Here is a 15,494-nt window from a genome sequence, read left to right on the forward strand (position 1 = left end):
AGATGGGCAGGGAGGAGGCCTGGCATATGGGCTCAGGGAGTTTATTCCAGGAATGGGGTGAGGCGATGCAGAAAGGGCGGAGCCTTGAGTTGGCGGTGGTGGAGAAGGGTACTGAAAGGAGGGATTTGTCTTGAGAAAAGAGGTTACGGGTAGGAATGTAAGGGGAGATGAGGGTAGAGAGGTAGGGAGGGGCTGTAGCTCGAGTGCATTTGTAGGTTAAAAGGAGAAGCTTAAACTGTATGCGGTACCTAGCTGCTGGATTTCTGAGCTACTACTGGATGTGACTTTTGATTCAATACTACCAATAAGTTCACAGCTGTGACCAATCTACTTCTTTATTCAACCTAATTGACTTCACTGTTTTCCATGTAAAAATGAACTTTTGTTCTTTGTGTATCAGTTGTTGGGTAATATTCCCCCTCTTCTTGATTCCGTTTGTATCATTACTAAGAAGCGCAAATCAGAGGGTTGATATGCTTGATTTCAGTACAAGGGGAGCCTCCACCCAATTTAAATGCTATCCTGTGTTTTATCGGTCTGATGGTTTGACTGATATACAATTTTTGACACTCTTCCCTCTTCCCACACGCCTCCCTGGGAACTTGTTCATCAGGTAAATCTCTCTTATCTGTACCCTTTTCCTCCACTGCCAACTCCAGACTCCATTCCTTTTATCTTGCTGCACCGTACGCCTGGAATAGACTTCCTGAATCAAGATCCAGCTCTGGCCATCTTCAAATCTAGGCTAAAGGCCCACCTTTCCCACCATAAGTAATTCCCTTATCCCTTATTTGTCCTGTTTGTCTGTCTTGATTATACTGTAATCTCTTTTGAGCAAGGACTGTCTCTTACATTTTGAGTGTATAGCACTGCATACGTCTAGTAGCGCTATAGAAATGAGAAGTAGTAGTAGTATTCTATAAACTACTTGCTTCGAGTTGCAGTTTATATACACTTTTAATATAAACTATTTGGGTGTTAGGAATCTGCACTCTGTCTCCATACATAAGTAGAGTATATACATTGCCCACATTTATAATATCCTACTCCAGTGATGGTGAACCTATGGCACGCGTGCCAGAGAGGGCACGCAGAGCCCTCTCTGTTGGCACGTGCGCCAAGCCACTTTCCCCATCCTTCGTGCAAGAAAAAGAAAAAAAAAAAAGCAATCGCAGCACCGTCCAGTTCCCGCCCCGAAATTTAAAACTCGTCACTGCGCGCCGTCCAGTTCCTGCCCCCCACTCTCCCCCCCCCCCGAAATTTAAAACTCCTACCTGTCCTGCTCGGAGTTAAGGCAGCATTGGCAGTGACAGCACCAGTCAAAAGCGTGCTAGCTCGGCGCACCTTCAGCTTCCCTTCTGTCTCTCAAGCACTGGGGGGGGGGGGGGGGGGGGCGGGCACTGGACGGCGCGCGGTGACGAGTTTTAAATTTCGGGGCGGGAACTCGCGGTGCCGCGATTGTTTTTGTTTTTTTTTTTCTTTCTCTTGCACGAAGGATGAAGGGGAAGTGGGTGGGCGCGCGGGCGCGCAACCTGGTGCTTGGTGGGTGGGTGGGTGGGTGGGCGGGAGAGAGAGGAAGGACTGATGTTGGGTGGGAGGAAGGCCTGATGCTGGGTGGGAGGGAGGCCTGGTGCCTGCTTGATGGTGGGAGGGAGGGAGGCCTGGTGTTGGGTGGGAGGGAGGGGTGCTGTGTGCTGGGTGCCTGATGCCAGGTGGGTGGCCGGGAGGGAGGGAGGCCTGATGCCTGGTGCTGGGTGGGATGCCTGGTGCTGGGTGGGAGGGAGGGAGGGAGGCCTGATGCTGGGTGGGAGGGAGGCCTGATGCTGGGTGCTGCTGCGTGCATGGGTGGGAAGGAGGGAGGGAGGCCTGGTGCTGGGTGGGATGCCTGGTGCTTGGTGGGAGGGAGGGGTGCTGGGTGCCTGATGCTGGGTGGGTGGCCGGGAGGGAGGGAGGGAGGGAGGCCTGATGCCTGGTGCTGGGTGGGAGGGAGCCTGGTGCTGGGTGGGAGGGAGGGAGGCCTGATGCCTGGTGCTGGGTGGGATGCCTGGTGCTGGGTGGGAGGGAGGGAGGCCTGATGCTGGGTGCTGCTGCGTGCATGGGTGGGAAGGAGGGAGGGAGGCCTGGTGCTGGGTGAGATGCCTGGTGCTGGGTAGGAGGGGAGGGGTGCTGGGTGCCTGATGCCGGGTGGGTGGCCGGGAAGGAGGGAGGCCTGATGCCTGGTGCTGGGTGGGAGGGAGCCTGGTGCTGGGTGGGTGGGAGGGAGGGAGGCCTGATGCCTGCTGCTGGGTGGGATGCCGGATGGTGGGTGGGAGGGAGGCCTGATGCTGGGTGCTGCTGCGTGCATGGGTGGGAAGGAGGGAGGGAGGCCTGGTGCTGGGTGGGAGGGAGGGAGGGAGGCCTGGTGCTGGGTGCTCGGTGGAAGGGAGAGAGGCCTGGCGCTGGGTGGTGCTCGGTGGGAGGGAGGCCTGCCTGGTGCTGGGAGGGAGGGAGGGCAGGGGGGGAGATGAGGGTGGCTGGACATGGGTGGCTGGAGGGGAGGGGAGGGTTGCTAGACATTTGTGGCTGGAGGGGAGAGGAGGGTTGCTGGACATGGATGCAGGGCAAGAAATGAAGAAGAAAGGAGGAAAGTAAAGAAATAAATGGAAAGGAAGCCCTGGAAATGGAGTTAAGAGAACAGATAGAGAGCAGCAGAATCAGCGACTAGGACCAATATGGATAGAAAAACAAAATCACCAGACAACAAAGGTAGAAAAAATCATTTTATTTTCATTTTAGTGTTTGGAATATGCCCAATTTGAGAATTTACATCTGCTGTCTTATTTTGCACTGGGTATACTGGAGCTGTAATAGCTTACAGAAATGATTTATAATGAAAGAAAATCATGTTATTTTTTTCTACTATACTAGTATAATATTTTCAGTGATGTCTGTTTATATGTGCCATGGCTGGTGTAAGGGTTGTGGCTATCATATGGGTGGAGTCATATATGGTGACCCCGCCCATAATGTGTACCGGCACTTTGCGATAAATAATTAGATTTTGGGTTGCTATTTGGGCACTCGGTCTCTGAAAGGTTCGCCATCACTGTCCTACTCTATCCTGTGACAGTGATTGAGAATACCTACTCTGACTTAACAGCTCACTTAGATTATATCTCCTGGGACCTGGTTTTTTTTTTTAAACTAATTTGTGAATGTAACGATAGGATGGGCCAATGTTTACTCAGGGCCGCAGAGAGTCAAAGCTGGGCCATGGACAAACACCCCCTGGGCCCCACCTCTGGTCCCATGCACACACCCCCCCCCCCCCTCTGGGCTGCTTACTTGTCTCCTGCTCTGCTGCACTGCACAAGTCCTTCTTCCTTCCGCATCCAAACAGAAAGTACTTCACATAGGAGGTGGGATGCGGCAGGAAGAAGGACCTGTGGCCAACAGAGCAGAGTTAACGTGATAGCACGGTAACTCAGCGGTGCACAGGAGCAGGAGAGCCAAGCGTTGGGCACCCCTTGGAGGCCGGGCCCTGTGGAATTTTGCCCCTCCCCTCTCGGTGGCCCTCTGTTTACATATTATACACCTGATCCAGATAATTTGATCAAAGTGTGGAACGACACACATTAATCTAGAATCAGTGGAATCTTTAGGCTGATGAAACAACCATTCTCTATAGACAGCTTTTTTGAATGCCTTATTTACTACTCTCTTAGGATACTCTCTTTGTCAAAATCTTTGCTTTATTAACAATGCCTGAGTCAGAAAGGTCCCTTGTTGTATACATAATCATTTGAGATGAAGAAATTGCCCTGCTAGAATGCTTTCTTTTAATTGATGGGGGTGAAAGCTGTGAAAATGTCAGTACGATTTTGTTATAAAATTACTTGGAAAATACTGAATGTCGATATCCAAAAAATTAATTGTGTCACCCCCTATAACTGATGTAAACTGTATGTTGGAATCACAGCTGTTAAGGTACACCGTAAATTGGGTAAGTTCCTTAATATCCCCCAACTAGTAACACATCATCTATAAACCACTTCCAAAGATTTGTTATTCTTAAATAGTGAATTATCTACAAATTTTCTATCGAATTCAGCCATATACAGACAGGCCACTGTGGGGGCCCACTCCCTTTATTTGTAGAAAATTTTTTTGTTGGAATTCAAATTGCTTTTTGTAATAATTAATCTTGCTATTTCATTCAAAAATTGAATGTGATCTGCTGATAGAGAGAAAGTCTGCAAATGACCATCTATAAGATGCAAAGCTGCTCTTTGTGGTACATTCGTATAAAGAACGTTTACATCCAACATTGCCATGATTAAATGTTGATTGGATGCACACTGAATATGATCTAATATTTATATCATATGTACTGACTCATGTACAAAAACCGAAATCTTAGCAATTAGGGGGGTGCAGAAAGAAATCCAAATATTGGGAGAGAGACTTTAAGGGCCCTGTTTACTAAGCTGCACTGCAGGTACGCTAACATTTTTATTTATATTCCTATGGGTGTGTCTAGCATTAATGCAAGCAAATTTTTAGCGCACGCTTAAAATGATAGTGCACCTTAGTAAACAGGGCCCTTAATGTTTTGCGAATTTTGGGAAAAAAGTAAATAACTGGTATTTTAGGGTGTGTCCTCATTAAATATTTATATTCCTTTGATGTAAAAACCTCTTGCATTCATTAGGGATATTCTCAAAATCTGGTCAGTTTGTGGCATTTGAGGCCTGAACTCTTTTATCCCTGTTCTAGTAAGTGATCCATCTTACATTAAACTCCTTAACAAGGTGGTTCTGCCCACTCATACCAAGTATTTTCCTAAGGTAGTATCAAATTGCCATCTTAACCAGTATTTTATCTTTCCAGTATTTTTTCCCGGGTCTCATACCCACAGAGGTGAAAGTGCATTGTACACATTAGACTGCAAGAGAGCTTTGACCTTCTGTTTGAAGTAGACTGAAATCCTTAGAAAGTTCACCCAACATTTTGTCCCTTTTGACCCAAATAGGGTTGGGGCTGCCATCAACAGAAGCATAGTCTTAATTGGCTAACAGACTGCATTTCCTTTGTGTATGCTAGGCAGGCTTGTCAGAGCAATGGTGGCATTGGTGGTACAGTTGAGATTAGCCTCCATGGAGGAAATTGGCAGAACTGTGACATGGACACATTCACAGCCCATTTCTGTTTAGAAAAGGATATGTGATGTGGCAATAAGTTTGGCCAGACAGTCCGCCAGAATCTCTGTGGGATTAGATTCCATCACCATCCCCCCCAGTCCAGACCCATTTCTTCTTTGTTCTATTCCAGGCTGCCTTAAAAAAAAATAGAAAGATGTCTATTTGCCACGAAAAATAGATTTGTGTCTGCTGCTTGTAATGCCTTGTTACTGTTATTTTTCTTTTTTTTTTTTTCTTCCTGTTGAAGGCAGTGCTGTAGCTAGACAATGCCATGATGTGAGGACTTGATGTTCTTGGAGAAAACAAGTTATTACCTGTATCAGATGTTCTCTTTGGACAGCAGGATACAAGTCCTCACATACCTGCTTACCTTTCCAGACAGTTGTATTTCTATTCAAGCTAAGCATATAAGACTGAGGTGGTCCCACATGATAATTGCAAGCGGAAATTGGTGCCTTGTGCAGTGAAGCAACTCAGAAGCTTTGTCTAGCCCTTGTGAGGACTTGTATCCTACTGTCCAAGGAGAGAACACCTGCTATAGCTAAGTAACTTGATTTCTTTGTTTACTTTGCTTTCTGCCAGCATTTCCTGTCTTTCTTTTGTATTTTTGAGGAAATAAAGAAGAATCAATGCATTTTTACCTGTCTGTAGATTACATACAGTTTTGTGTTCTTTTTATTTTTTTCTAGAGGCTAAGAACAATGGAGTAGGTAACGAAATATCCAATGGTGCGGAAGACCCTGTAAGTAATTTTTGTTGCAATAATCAAATAAAATGTATCCACATACTTTTTGACTATTGCCTAAGGAAAAGTACCTGTACAAGGTTATATCTGCTTTTTATGTGGTTACTTTTATTTAGGCAAAAGTAAGTACATAAAAATCTATGCTTGTGCTTTCTTCCTCCTTGGGAACACCACCTCAACCTTGCTGGTGAAAAATATGCATACCTTTTCCCTCAGCTCCTCCTCTTTCTGTGTTGCATTAGTAGCCCCTTTTGTTTGTAAAGTTGAATGGTATAGCACCATTTAAAATGGGCTTGTTAGCTTTCTTGGGGAAAAAATACCTGGCTTGGTAGGTTTTTAATGTGGTCTATTTACCAGGCTACATATACTACTTTAAACATAGGGAGAAGGTTCTTTTTCAGTACAGATTAGACCATTTTCCTCTGAAAGATTTATCAATATTTCCTATTCATCTGTGTACTGTTCTAGGCAATGTATAGAGTAGCTTCAATGGCCAGCTTAAACCATCCCGAAATAGAAGTTTTACAGTAGACTCTCAGGGCCAGATGCACTAAACTTTACGAGCCATTAACGAACAAGTAGTAAACCCTGGCATGCACTAAATACTTTTTTTCCGATGATGGTAGCAGCTAACGCAAATGGAATGCAGATGAGCAAATTGTGTAGAAACCCTATTGAAATAAGATGCACTAAGCTTTTCCGCTTGCCCTAACACTGGAAAACGCTGGGAAATCTAACGAGAGGTCTGTACCTCTCGTTGGGGCTGCACGGGCTTGGAAAACGTATAAAATGTAAAAAAAAAATAAAAAAAATCGTGAGGGGCCAAAAACGACCAAGTGCTCGTCAGGAGCGTCCTTTATGGACGACCTTGCCCCCTCCTCACCCAAGGCCGCCGCTGCTCCCCTCTCCCCCCTGCATTGAAATCAGAACTTTACGCAGCCCCGGCCCCCCTCCCTTCCTTCCTTCCTTCCTTCCTTGAAATGACAGCTTCCACGCCATCCTCCGCCCCCCCTGTGGCCCCGCCCCCCCTGTGGCCCCGCCCCCGCCACCTCCTCAGACGAGGGTGGGCTAGGGAGGAAAGGAGGGAAGTCCGGAGAGGCGATCAGCTGTTGTTGCTGGTGCAGCGCCTTCACACGGAGGTGAGAGGCGCTGTGAGGGCCCGGTGGCAGAAGGAGGGGGGCGAGTGGAGCGGGGGAGCGGCGGCGATGGGGGCAGCGGGGGTGGGGCCACAGGGGGGGCGGAGGATGGCGTGGAAGCTGTCATTTCAAGGAAGGAAGGGAGGGGGGCTGGGGCTGCGTAAAGTTCTGATTTCAAAGCAGGGGGAGGGGGAGCGGTGGTGGCGACCTCGGGCTGGGGGGGGGGGGCGAGGCCGTCCATAAAGGACGCATTTTTAAAAAAATGTCCTTGGCATGCGCAGAGCAGCCAGCATAATGCTTGGCTACTCTGCGCATGCTCTACCGGCCGATTATCCGACGGTTTTACAAAGGATTAGAGAATGCAAGTGAGCTGCAAAGAGCAGCTCATTTGCATTCCCTTTCCTTGATGCATAGCCGTTCCCTACTGATTCGCTATGGAATTTGGTACGGAACGGCTCTAACGACGACTTTAGTGCATCCCCCCTCAATTCTTAAGCAGATCTTTATTGTAGTACTCAGAATAAACAAAGAAAATCCAATTCACGGTTCAGTTGCTTAGACAAAATTGTTGGCTTCTGCATCTAGCCACCCCAGAGGCAAAGAGATAGCCAGAAACTCAGCCCAGCTGAGAGGAAAAACCGTATCACTCAAAAGGAGAATAAGGGGGAGTAACTCAGGGAAAATAAAAGGAGAATGACTTGGGGAGATAGTGAAAAGTCTTGATGGAATTACAGTAGATTAAGGAGGGATCATCAGCCCTAGAACAGCTGCTGATCACAAAGCATGCTAGTAAGACTGGGTTCTCTCACACAGCCCGTAGGGGCAGAAAGGGAAGGCTGGCCCTAGGTCACAGCTAACAGCCAATAGGGAAAGCTCACATAGAGTCAATCACAGGACATTGCAAACTATAGGAAAAGCAGTCCTAATATACAGTGCTATCTATTACACAGACAATGCAATTGAATACAGATAATACTCAAATATACATCACAATATACGCTTCGTCCATGAATACACAGGCAGAACAATCTGCAATAGGGTTTCTAGCAGTAAGACAAATACTTGCCTACAGCCTGTTGCTGACTTTTTAGAGAGTGTGCTGTGAAATTGACCTTAGTTTATAGGTCAGCGTCTGCTGGCCAGCAAATCCTCTTTAAGTATCATATACCACTTACTTAAGGCTTCTGTCAGACTTAGACCCCATGGAGCCTGTACCTGTGGGGGGATGTAAGTCCCCATCCCCTTCTTTGTTCTCAGTCCCTCCCTGGGGGTGTCATGCTGCTCTGGGTATCCTAGGTGGTGCTCTGAGTATCCTAGGTCCTCCACCCGAAAACCCCCAAAAGGTTGGAAGATGCAAGGCCTTTTTGGAGTTGTGCCAAATGGTAGTTATTTCTGTTTTCCTGTAAAATGTTTGATTAAGTTGAATAATGTGAGAGATGATTTTTTTATGATCCTGCCTAACTTAAACAGTTTCTAGATAACAAATTTCCTCAACAGATAGGTGATAGAGCGCCAGTATAGGGTTTAAATGTGTGAATCTGTGCTGTTTAGAACATGATATGTCAACATTTGGGTCTAATTTTTGGTTTGCTTGTTAGGCTAATGGTTTATTTATTGATTCTGATTAATGCTTTAGCTCGCTGTAATTACTAAAGGATCCCAGTATTGGGGGCTAAGAAAGGATAATATGTTTTTTTTTTCTATTGTTGAGTATTTAGTATTTTATCGTTTTTTATGGATTTTGTTTCTTTTTGTTTCCTATGTTGTGCAAGTATTTATTTGCTTGTAATTTCTCATGATTAAATGCAAAAAAAAAAGTTGGAAGATCTAGGCTTTTCAGCTTTATTTTATTTTCCTGCTGTTCAGGTAAATAGAATAAAAAAACAAAAAAGAAAACAAACATACAGTGAAGAAGCCCAATTTAGGGCTTTGGAAAAAAAAGAAAAGCAGCCATCTCAGCAGCATGGAGGGACTGCGGGTTTTCTGGTAGTACCAGACTGTGGTTAGTCAGGCTTCAGGCAAGAATGCACCAACTCAGGTATGCCAATCACATGGTCAGGCATGCCGGCCAGCAGATGCTGTGCTGACAGTAGGAGCTGGCAGCTCATCACAGTTGCTGGTTCCCTTTTCCCAGCTTGCGATGGACCATTTTCTTTGGCAGAAAGGGCCCAGGGGGGTTTGGGGGAGGCTGAATTGAGGGCTGCCGGTTTTTCCTCTAACCAGCCCATGGAAATGGTAGCCACTTTTCCCTCAGCTCCTCCTCTTTCTGTGTTGCACTAGTAGGTGCAGTGGTCCCCAGGAGAAGGGGGGGGCTGCCCCCACCTGATCTACATCAAGTCTGGCAGGGTGATCCTTGCGGCCCAGAAACTACCCAGGTGGAGCCCAGGAGATGTAAATAATTTGGCTGTTTAGGAAGGAGGAGCTATCCTCCATCTCTGCTCCAGAGCTGGACAAAGGGACCTGCTCCAGGAGGGCATTGTGAGCGTTTCCCCTCCATAAAATGCTCACATGCATGATGCTGCTGGAGTGGGCATCCACAGAGGGGGCCTTAAAGGGGAAGAGGTGAGGAACCTCAAGAAACTGTACTGCCTGCTGCTTTAGGAGATTGACAGATATTGGCGGATATGCCAGAGTGGATATCATGGTCATGGCCTTGACCAAGAAGACTGTTATCTCTGTAGAAGGGGGCTCAGCGTTTAAGGGGAGACACGAGAGGAAGGTGAAGTACCTCTCCACACAACTCTTCTCCTTGATGGTGGCTGGCATGCAGGCTGCCATTTGTGATGGCTATATTGCCTGAGCTATAATCCATTGACTTCAACAGCTCTCTTATTCCCCAGAAGTAGCACATTTGGAGTTCAGGGTGGTCTTCCTGGTGGATGTCTTATACAATTTGATTCGTATTTTGACTCACTCGGTTGCCATGGTGGTTGTGGCCAGGAAGTGGCTATGGCTCTATCACTGGTCAGCAGGTGCCTCCTCTATGGCACACTTGAGCATGCTGCCATTCAGGGAGCATTTGTTATTTGGAGATGATCTGGAAAAGTTCATCTGGATTTGGGAGGGTCTGGTCTTCTGTGGCTCCTGGAGGTGCATCAGATCTGCTCTTGCTGAAGGGGGGTGGCTGCTTCTGGCAGAACAAATAAGACCCACCAGCCCTGGCTGTGGTGATGAAATAGGCTAAAGGAGCACAGTTTTGAGCCACTAAAAGGCCTGAGAGGACCAGGGTCCCACTAGGGTGACTGGCAATGTCAAAAGAGCGCTTTGAGGTTGGTCCAAGTTCCTCATTGGTTTGGGTGGGTAGAAGACTTGACCCTCTTTTACCATGAGTGTGCTTGCATCACCTCAGACCAGTGGATGTTGGGGGTGGTGAGTCCAGGCTTACACCTGTGATCTGGCACGTCCTGTTTCTGAGGCTTTCATGATCTCCCCTTGCAGGTCAACTGAAAAATTGCCAGGTGTTGCTGACATGCTTCATCTATTTCATGATGCCAAAGGAAGGGGGATCCTTCAGACCTATTCTGGACCTCAAGGGCATCATCATGGTGCTTGGAGTGCCATGGATCTAAATAGAGACTCTGCATTTAGCCATTGCCTCTGTTCAGCAGGGTTCTTGGCTTCTGGATCTGATGGAGGCCTTCCTTTATATTCCCATTCGAGCAGTTAGCAAGTGCTCCTTATTCTTCTCTGTGCTGGGGAAGTATTTTTAGTTCCTTGTCATCAGCAGCAGATGAATCCATTAACTGATAGATTGTATCCGCCTGCCAGCAGGTGGAGATAGAGAACACCGAAAGACCATAGTGCCCCTAGGACGGCTAGCCCCAACTACCTTCAGTATTTCTCTATCTCCCAGCAGGTGTGGACGTAGCTTGATCAGCTCCTGGATTTCAGACTGCCTGGGGTGGTTCCTGTGCTTTGCCAGTTGAGAAGGGGTGTTGTGGCTGGTGGTGCCCACTTTAAAGGCATATAGGTTCGCCCTTTCCCTGCCTTACCCATTCCCCCCGCCTCCCGGAGTCCCTCTGTTGCTGCCTGCCTCCAACTCCTCACAGCGTTAAAAAAAAAAAAAAAAAGAGTGTGCTTTTACTGCATGGCTGTTCTGAGGCTTTTTCCAGTGATCCTGGTTCTATGCAGCTTGACCGGAGCTCGTTGACTCGGTCTTCTGAGGTGAGAGTGGTGCCCAGCTCATCAGAGCGGACTTGGCAACCGAGAGTCGTCTTGCCACAGCCAGAGTGGTGGCGGTCCTGCAGGCGCTAGGCTGGGTGGTCAATATACCCAAAAGTCACCTGACCCCCCTCTTAGTCTCTCGATTATGTGGTGGTCTGGTAAGATACGGCCTCGAGGTTGGTCTTTTTCCCTGACCAAAGGCGGTGCAAGCTTCAGAATCAGGTCCTACTGCTCCTGCGGATGCCTCGCCCGCGAACTTGGGACTTTGTCGACCTGCTGGGGTTGATGACGACCACCTTGGAAGTGGTGCCTTGGGCGAGAGCACATATGAGGCCTCTGCAGATTGCCCTTCTTCAACAATGGTCTCCGATGTCCCAGGAATATCAACCCAGACTAACATTGCTCCCTGCGGCCCGGCTCAGTTTGGAGTGGTGGCTCTCCGACAGGATGGTGTGCCAAGGAATGCCTCTGGCGCTTCCTTCCTGGTGCCTGGTGATAACAGCTGCCAGCCTTCTAGGCTGGGGAGCACATTGCCAGGGAAGCTATACTCAGGGTCTGTGGACACCCATAGAAGCGGGGTGATCCATCAATCGCTTGGAACTGAGAGCGATATTCCAGGCTCTTATGGCCTTTCAAAAGACTCTCAAAGGGCTTGCTGTCCGGGTTCTGTCGGACAACACGGCAGCGGTGGCATACATAAATCACCAGGGTGGCACTCAGTGCAGGGCCCTGGCCGCAGAGGCCGCTCAGATTTGCCACTGGGCCGAACTCCACCTGCTGCTTCTGTCAGCAGCTCACATAGCAGGTCAGAGTAACGTGAAAGCCGATTTTCTCAGCAGGCTTCAAATCGACCCGGCAGAATGGGAACTGGCAGAAGAAGTTTTTCTTCAGATTTGTGCCAAATGGGGGACTCCCGGTGTGGATCTAATGGCATCAAGTGCAAACGCCAAAGTCCCTCGCTTTTTCAGCAGAAGGAGAGATCCTCACTCGGCGGAGTTGGATGCTGTGGCTCAACCCTGGCCCTCGGGCCTCCTGTATGTGTTCCCTCCTTGGCCCTTAATAGGGCGAGTCCTACTGCGGATTCGACAGCACCTAGGTCTGGTGATTTTTATCGCTCCAGATTGGTCAAGGCGTCTGTGGTATGCGGATCTCCGCCGGATGTTGGTGGACGCTCCGGTGCATTTGCCCCTGGTGCCGAACCTGTTGGTTCAGGGTCCGGTGTCTATGGAGGATCCCTGCCGATTTGGTCTTATGGCATGGCTATTGAGAGGGCGCAATTGAGAGACAAGGGCTACTCTAACAAGGTCATCTTCACTCTCTTGCAGGCCCGCAAGTGGTCCACCTCTGCAGCTTATGCTCGGAACTGGCGCAAATTTGAGGCATGGGGTGTTTCAAAGGCGATCACACCCATGTGAGCTACTGTCTCAGCTGTGCTGGACTTTTTGTAGGAGGGCTTACAAAAAGGCCTGGCTTACAATTCCCTGCGGGTGCAACTGGCTGCATTATCATGCTATCGAGGGAAAGTTGCTGTTTTGTCCCTTGCTGCTCATCTGGACATTGCCAGATTTCTCAGAGGGGTGCTTAGGCTTCGTCCTCCTGTCCGGTTGCCCTGTCCGGCCTGGATCCTGGGGCTAATGTTGAAGGCTCTTCAGTGTTCGCCCTTCGAGCCGCTTAAGTGGGCTTCAGAGAAGGATGTGACTCTCAAGACAGTCTTATTGGTGGCCATGACGTCGGCTAGACGCGTGTCTGAGCTGCAGGCGCTGTCCTGTCGGGACCCTTTTCTGCAATTCTCGGAGTCCGGAGTAACGGTATGTACAGTGCCTTCCTTCCTGCCTAAGGTGGTTTCAGCGTTTCACCTGAACCAGCCCATTGTTCTTCCTTCCTTTTCTAGGGAAGAGTTCCCGGACTCCTTTGGGCAGTTACATCTTCTGGATGTCTGCAGGGCGCTGTTGCAGTATCTACAGATGTCAAATGACTTCAGGACTTCTGATCACCTTTTTGTGTTGTTGTCAGGTCCTCGGCATGGAGGCCCGGCGTCTAAGGCCACTATAGCCCGTTGGCTCAAGGAAGTAATTTTTGCTGCATATCTGCTTTCAGGTCGGTCTCCGCCTGAAGCGTTTAAGGTGCATTCCACTAGAGCCATCTCCTCCTCGTGGGCTGAAACAGGTACACTCTCTCTTCAAGAGATCTGTAGTGCGGCTACTTGGGCTTCTCAGCTCTCTTTTGCCTGGCATTACAGGCTGGATGTTGTAGCGAAGCAGGACGCTGTTTTTGGAGCTCAAGTTTTGGCTCGTGGTGTGGCCTGTTCCCACCCTAAGTAGGGATTGCTTTTGTACATCCCATCAGTTAATGGATTTATCTGCTGCTGATGACAAGGAAGGGAAACTTAGGTTCTTACCTTGGTAATTTTCTTTCCTTTAGTCACAGCAGATGAATCCATGATCCCTCCCTGTCTGACTTTGTTTTTTGTTCAGATTTTTCATGCAGATATAAATCTCATTGGAAGAAGTTGGAAAACAGTTATCGGAATTTCTACATGATGTTTTACTACAGGAAGTTGAGATCGTCCCTCCTTTGATGCTCCTGTTATGGGGCGATTGTTCGCTGTGAAGAAAGTTTATTTTATTATACCTTTATGGTTCACTCTGCTTTGGAAATCTCAAATACTGAAGGCAGTTGGGGCTGGCCATCCTAGAGGCACTATGGTCTTTCAGTGTTCTCTGTCTCCACCTGCTGGTAGGCGGATACAACCCATCAGTTAATGGATTCATCTGCTGTGACTAAAGGAAAGAGAATTACCAAGGTAAGAACCTAATTTTCCCTTCTGCTATTTCCGTTTTTGGTGTGGCAATGGTGGCTGCCCAGCCAAGCTCCCAAGACATCAGGATATACCCCTATCTTGATGATTGGGTGAATGTGAAGCAATACAGCAGTGGCGTAGCCAGACAGCCAATTTTGGGTGGGCCTGAGCCTAAAGTGGGTGGGCACAAAATTATCTCTGCTCCGCCATACCTCCACCTCAAAATATAAATACTTTAGCTAATGAGGATCCTCAAGCTCTGTTAGCTGAAGACTTTCTCCAAAGGCAATTAATACCAATCAGTCCAGCACTTTTCTCCCTTCCCCGCCTCCAGTCTACGGTCTGGCACCTCTCCCTAGCTCCACCCCATTGACAATTAATACCTTTAATTAAATTTAGACTGGAGGGTAGCCAATGTTACTCCGATTTTTAAGAAAGGTTCCAGAGGAGATCCGGGAAATTATAGACCGGTGAGTCTGACGTCGGTGCCGGGCAAGATGGTGGAGGCTATTATTAAGAATAAAATTGCAGAGCATATACAAAAACATGGACTGATGAGACAAAGTCAGCACGGATTTAGTGAAGGGAAGTCTTGCCTCACCAATCTAATGCATTTTTTTGAGGGGGTAAGCAAACATGTGGACAATGGGGAGCCGGTTGATATTGTATATCTGGATTTTCAGAAGGCGTTTGACAAAGTGCCGCACGAAAGACTCCTGAAGAAATTGCAGAGTCATGGAATCGGAGGTAGGGTATTATTATGGATTAAGAACTGGTTGAAAGATAGGAAGCAGAGAGTAGGATTGCGTGGCCAGTATTCTCAGTGGAGGAGGGTAGTTAGTGGGGTCCCGCAGGGGTCTGTGCTGGGCCCGTTGCTTTTAATGTATTTATAAATGACCTAGAGATGGGAATAACTAGTGAGGTAATTAAATTCGCCGATGACACAAAATTATTCAGGGTCGTCAAGTCGCAGGAGGAATGTGAACGATTACAGGAGGACCTTGCGAGACTGGGAGAATGGGCGTGCAAGTGGCAGATGAAGTTCAATGTTGACAAGTGCAAAGTGATGCATGTGGGTAAGAGGAACCCGAATTATAGCTACGTCTTGCAAGGTTCCGCGTTAGGAGTTACGGATCAAGAAAGGGATCTGGGTGTCGTCGTCGATGATACGCTGAAACCTTCTGCTCAGTGTGCTGCTGCGGCTAGGAAAGCGAATAGAATGTTGGGTGTTATTAGGAAGGGTATGGAGTCCAGGTGTGCGGATGTTATAATGCCGTTGTATCGCTCCATGGTGCGACCGCACCTGGAGTATTGTGTTCAGTACTGGTCTCCGTATCTCAAAAAAGATATAGTAGAATTGGAAAAGGTACAGCGAAGGGCGACGAAAAATGATAGTGGGGATGGGACGACTTTCCTATGAAGAGAGGCTGAGAAGGCTAGGGCTTTTCAGCTTGGAGAAGAGACGGCTG

General features: G+C 48.1%; 1 protein-coding gene across 1 annotated transcript in view; it reads left to right on the top strand.

Moving 5' to 3' along the window:
- MYO9A (myosin IXA) overlaps positions 1-15,494 on the top strand; it is a 980,547-nt gene that overhangs the window by 113,540 nt on the left and 851,513 nt on the right. The window contains 1 exon segment of the mRNA XM_030187859.1: positions 5,870-5,922. The gene's annotated coding sequence lies outside the window, so the exon portion shown is untranslated.

The sequence above is a fragment of the Microcaecilia unicolor genome, chromosome 1, assembly GCF_901765095.1.
Source record: "Microcaecilia unicolor chromosome 1, aMicUni1.1, whole genome shotgun sequence".
Classification (NCBI taxonomy): domain Eukaryota; kingdom Metazoa; phylum Chordata; class Amphibia; order Gymnophiona; family Siphonopidae; genus Microcaecilia; species Microcaecilia unicolor.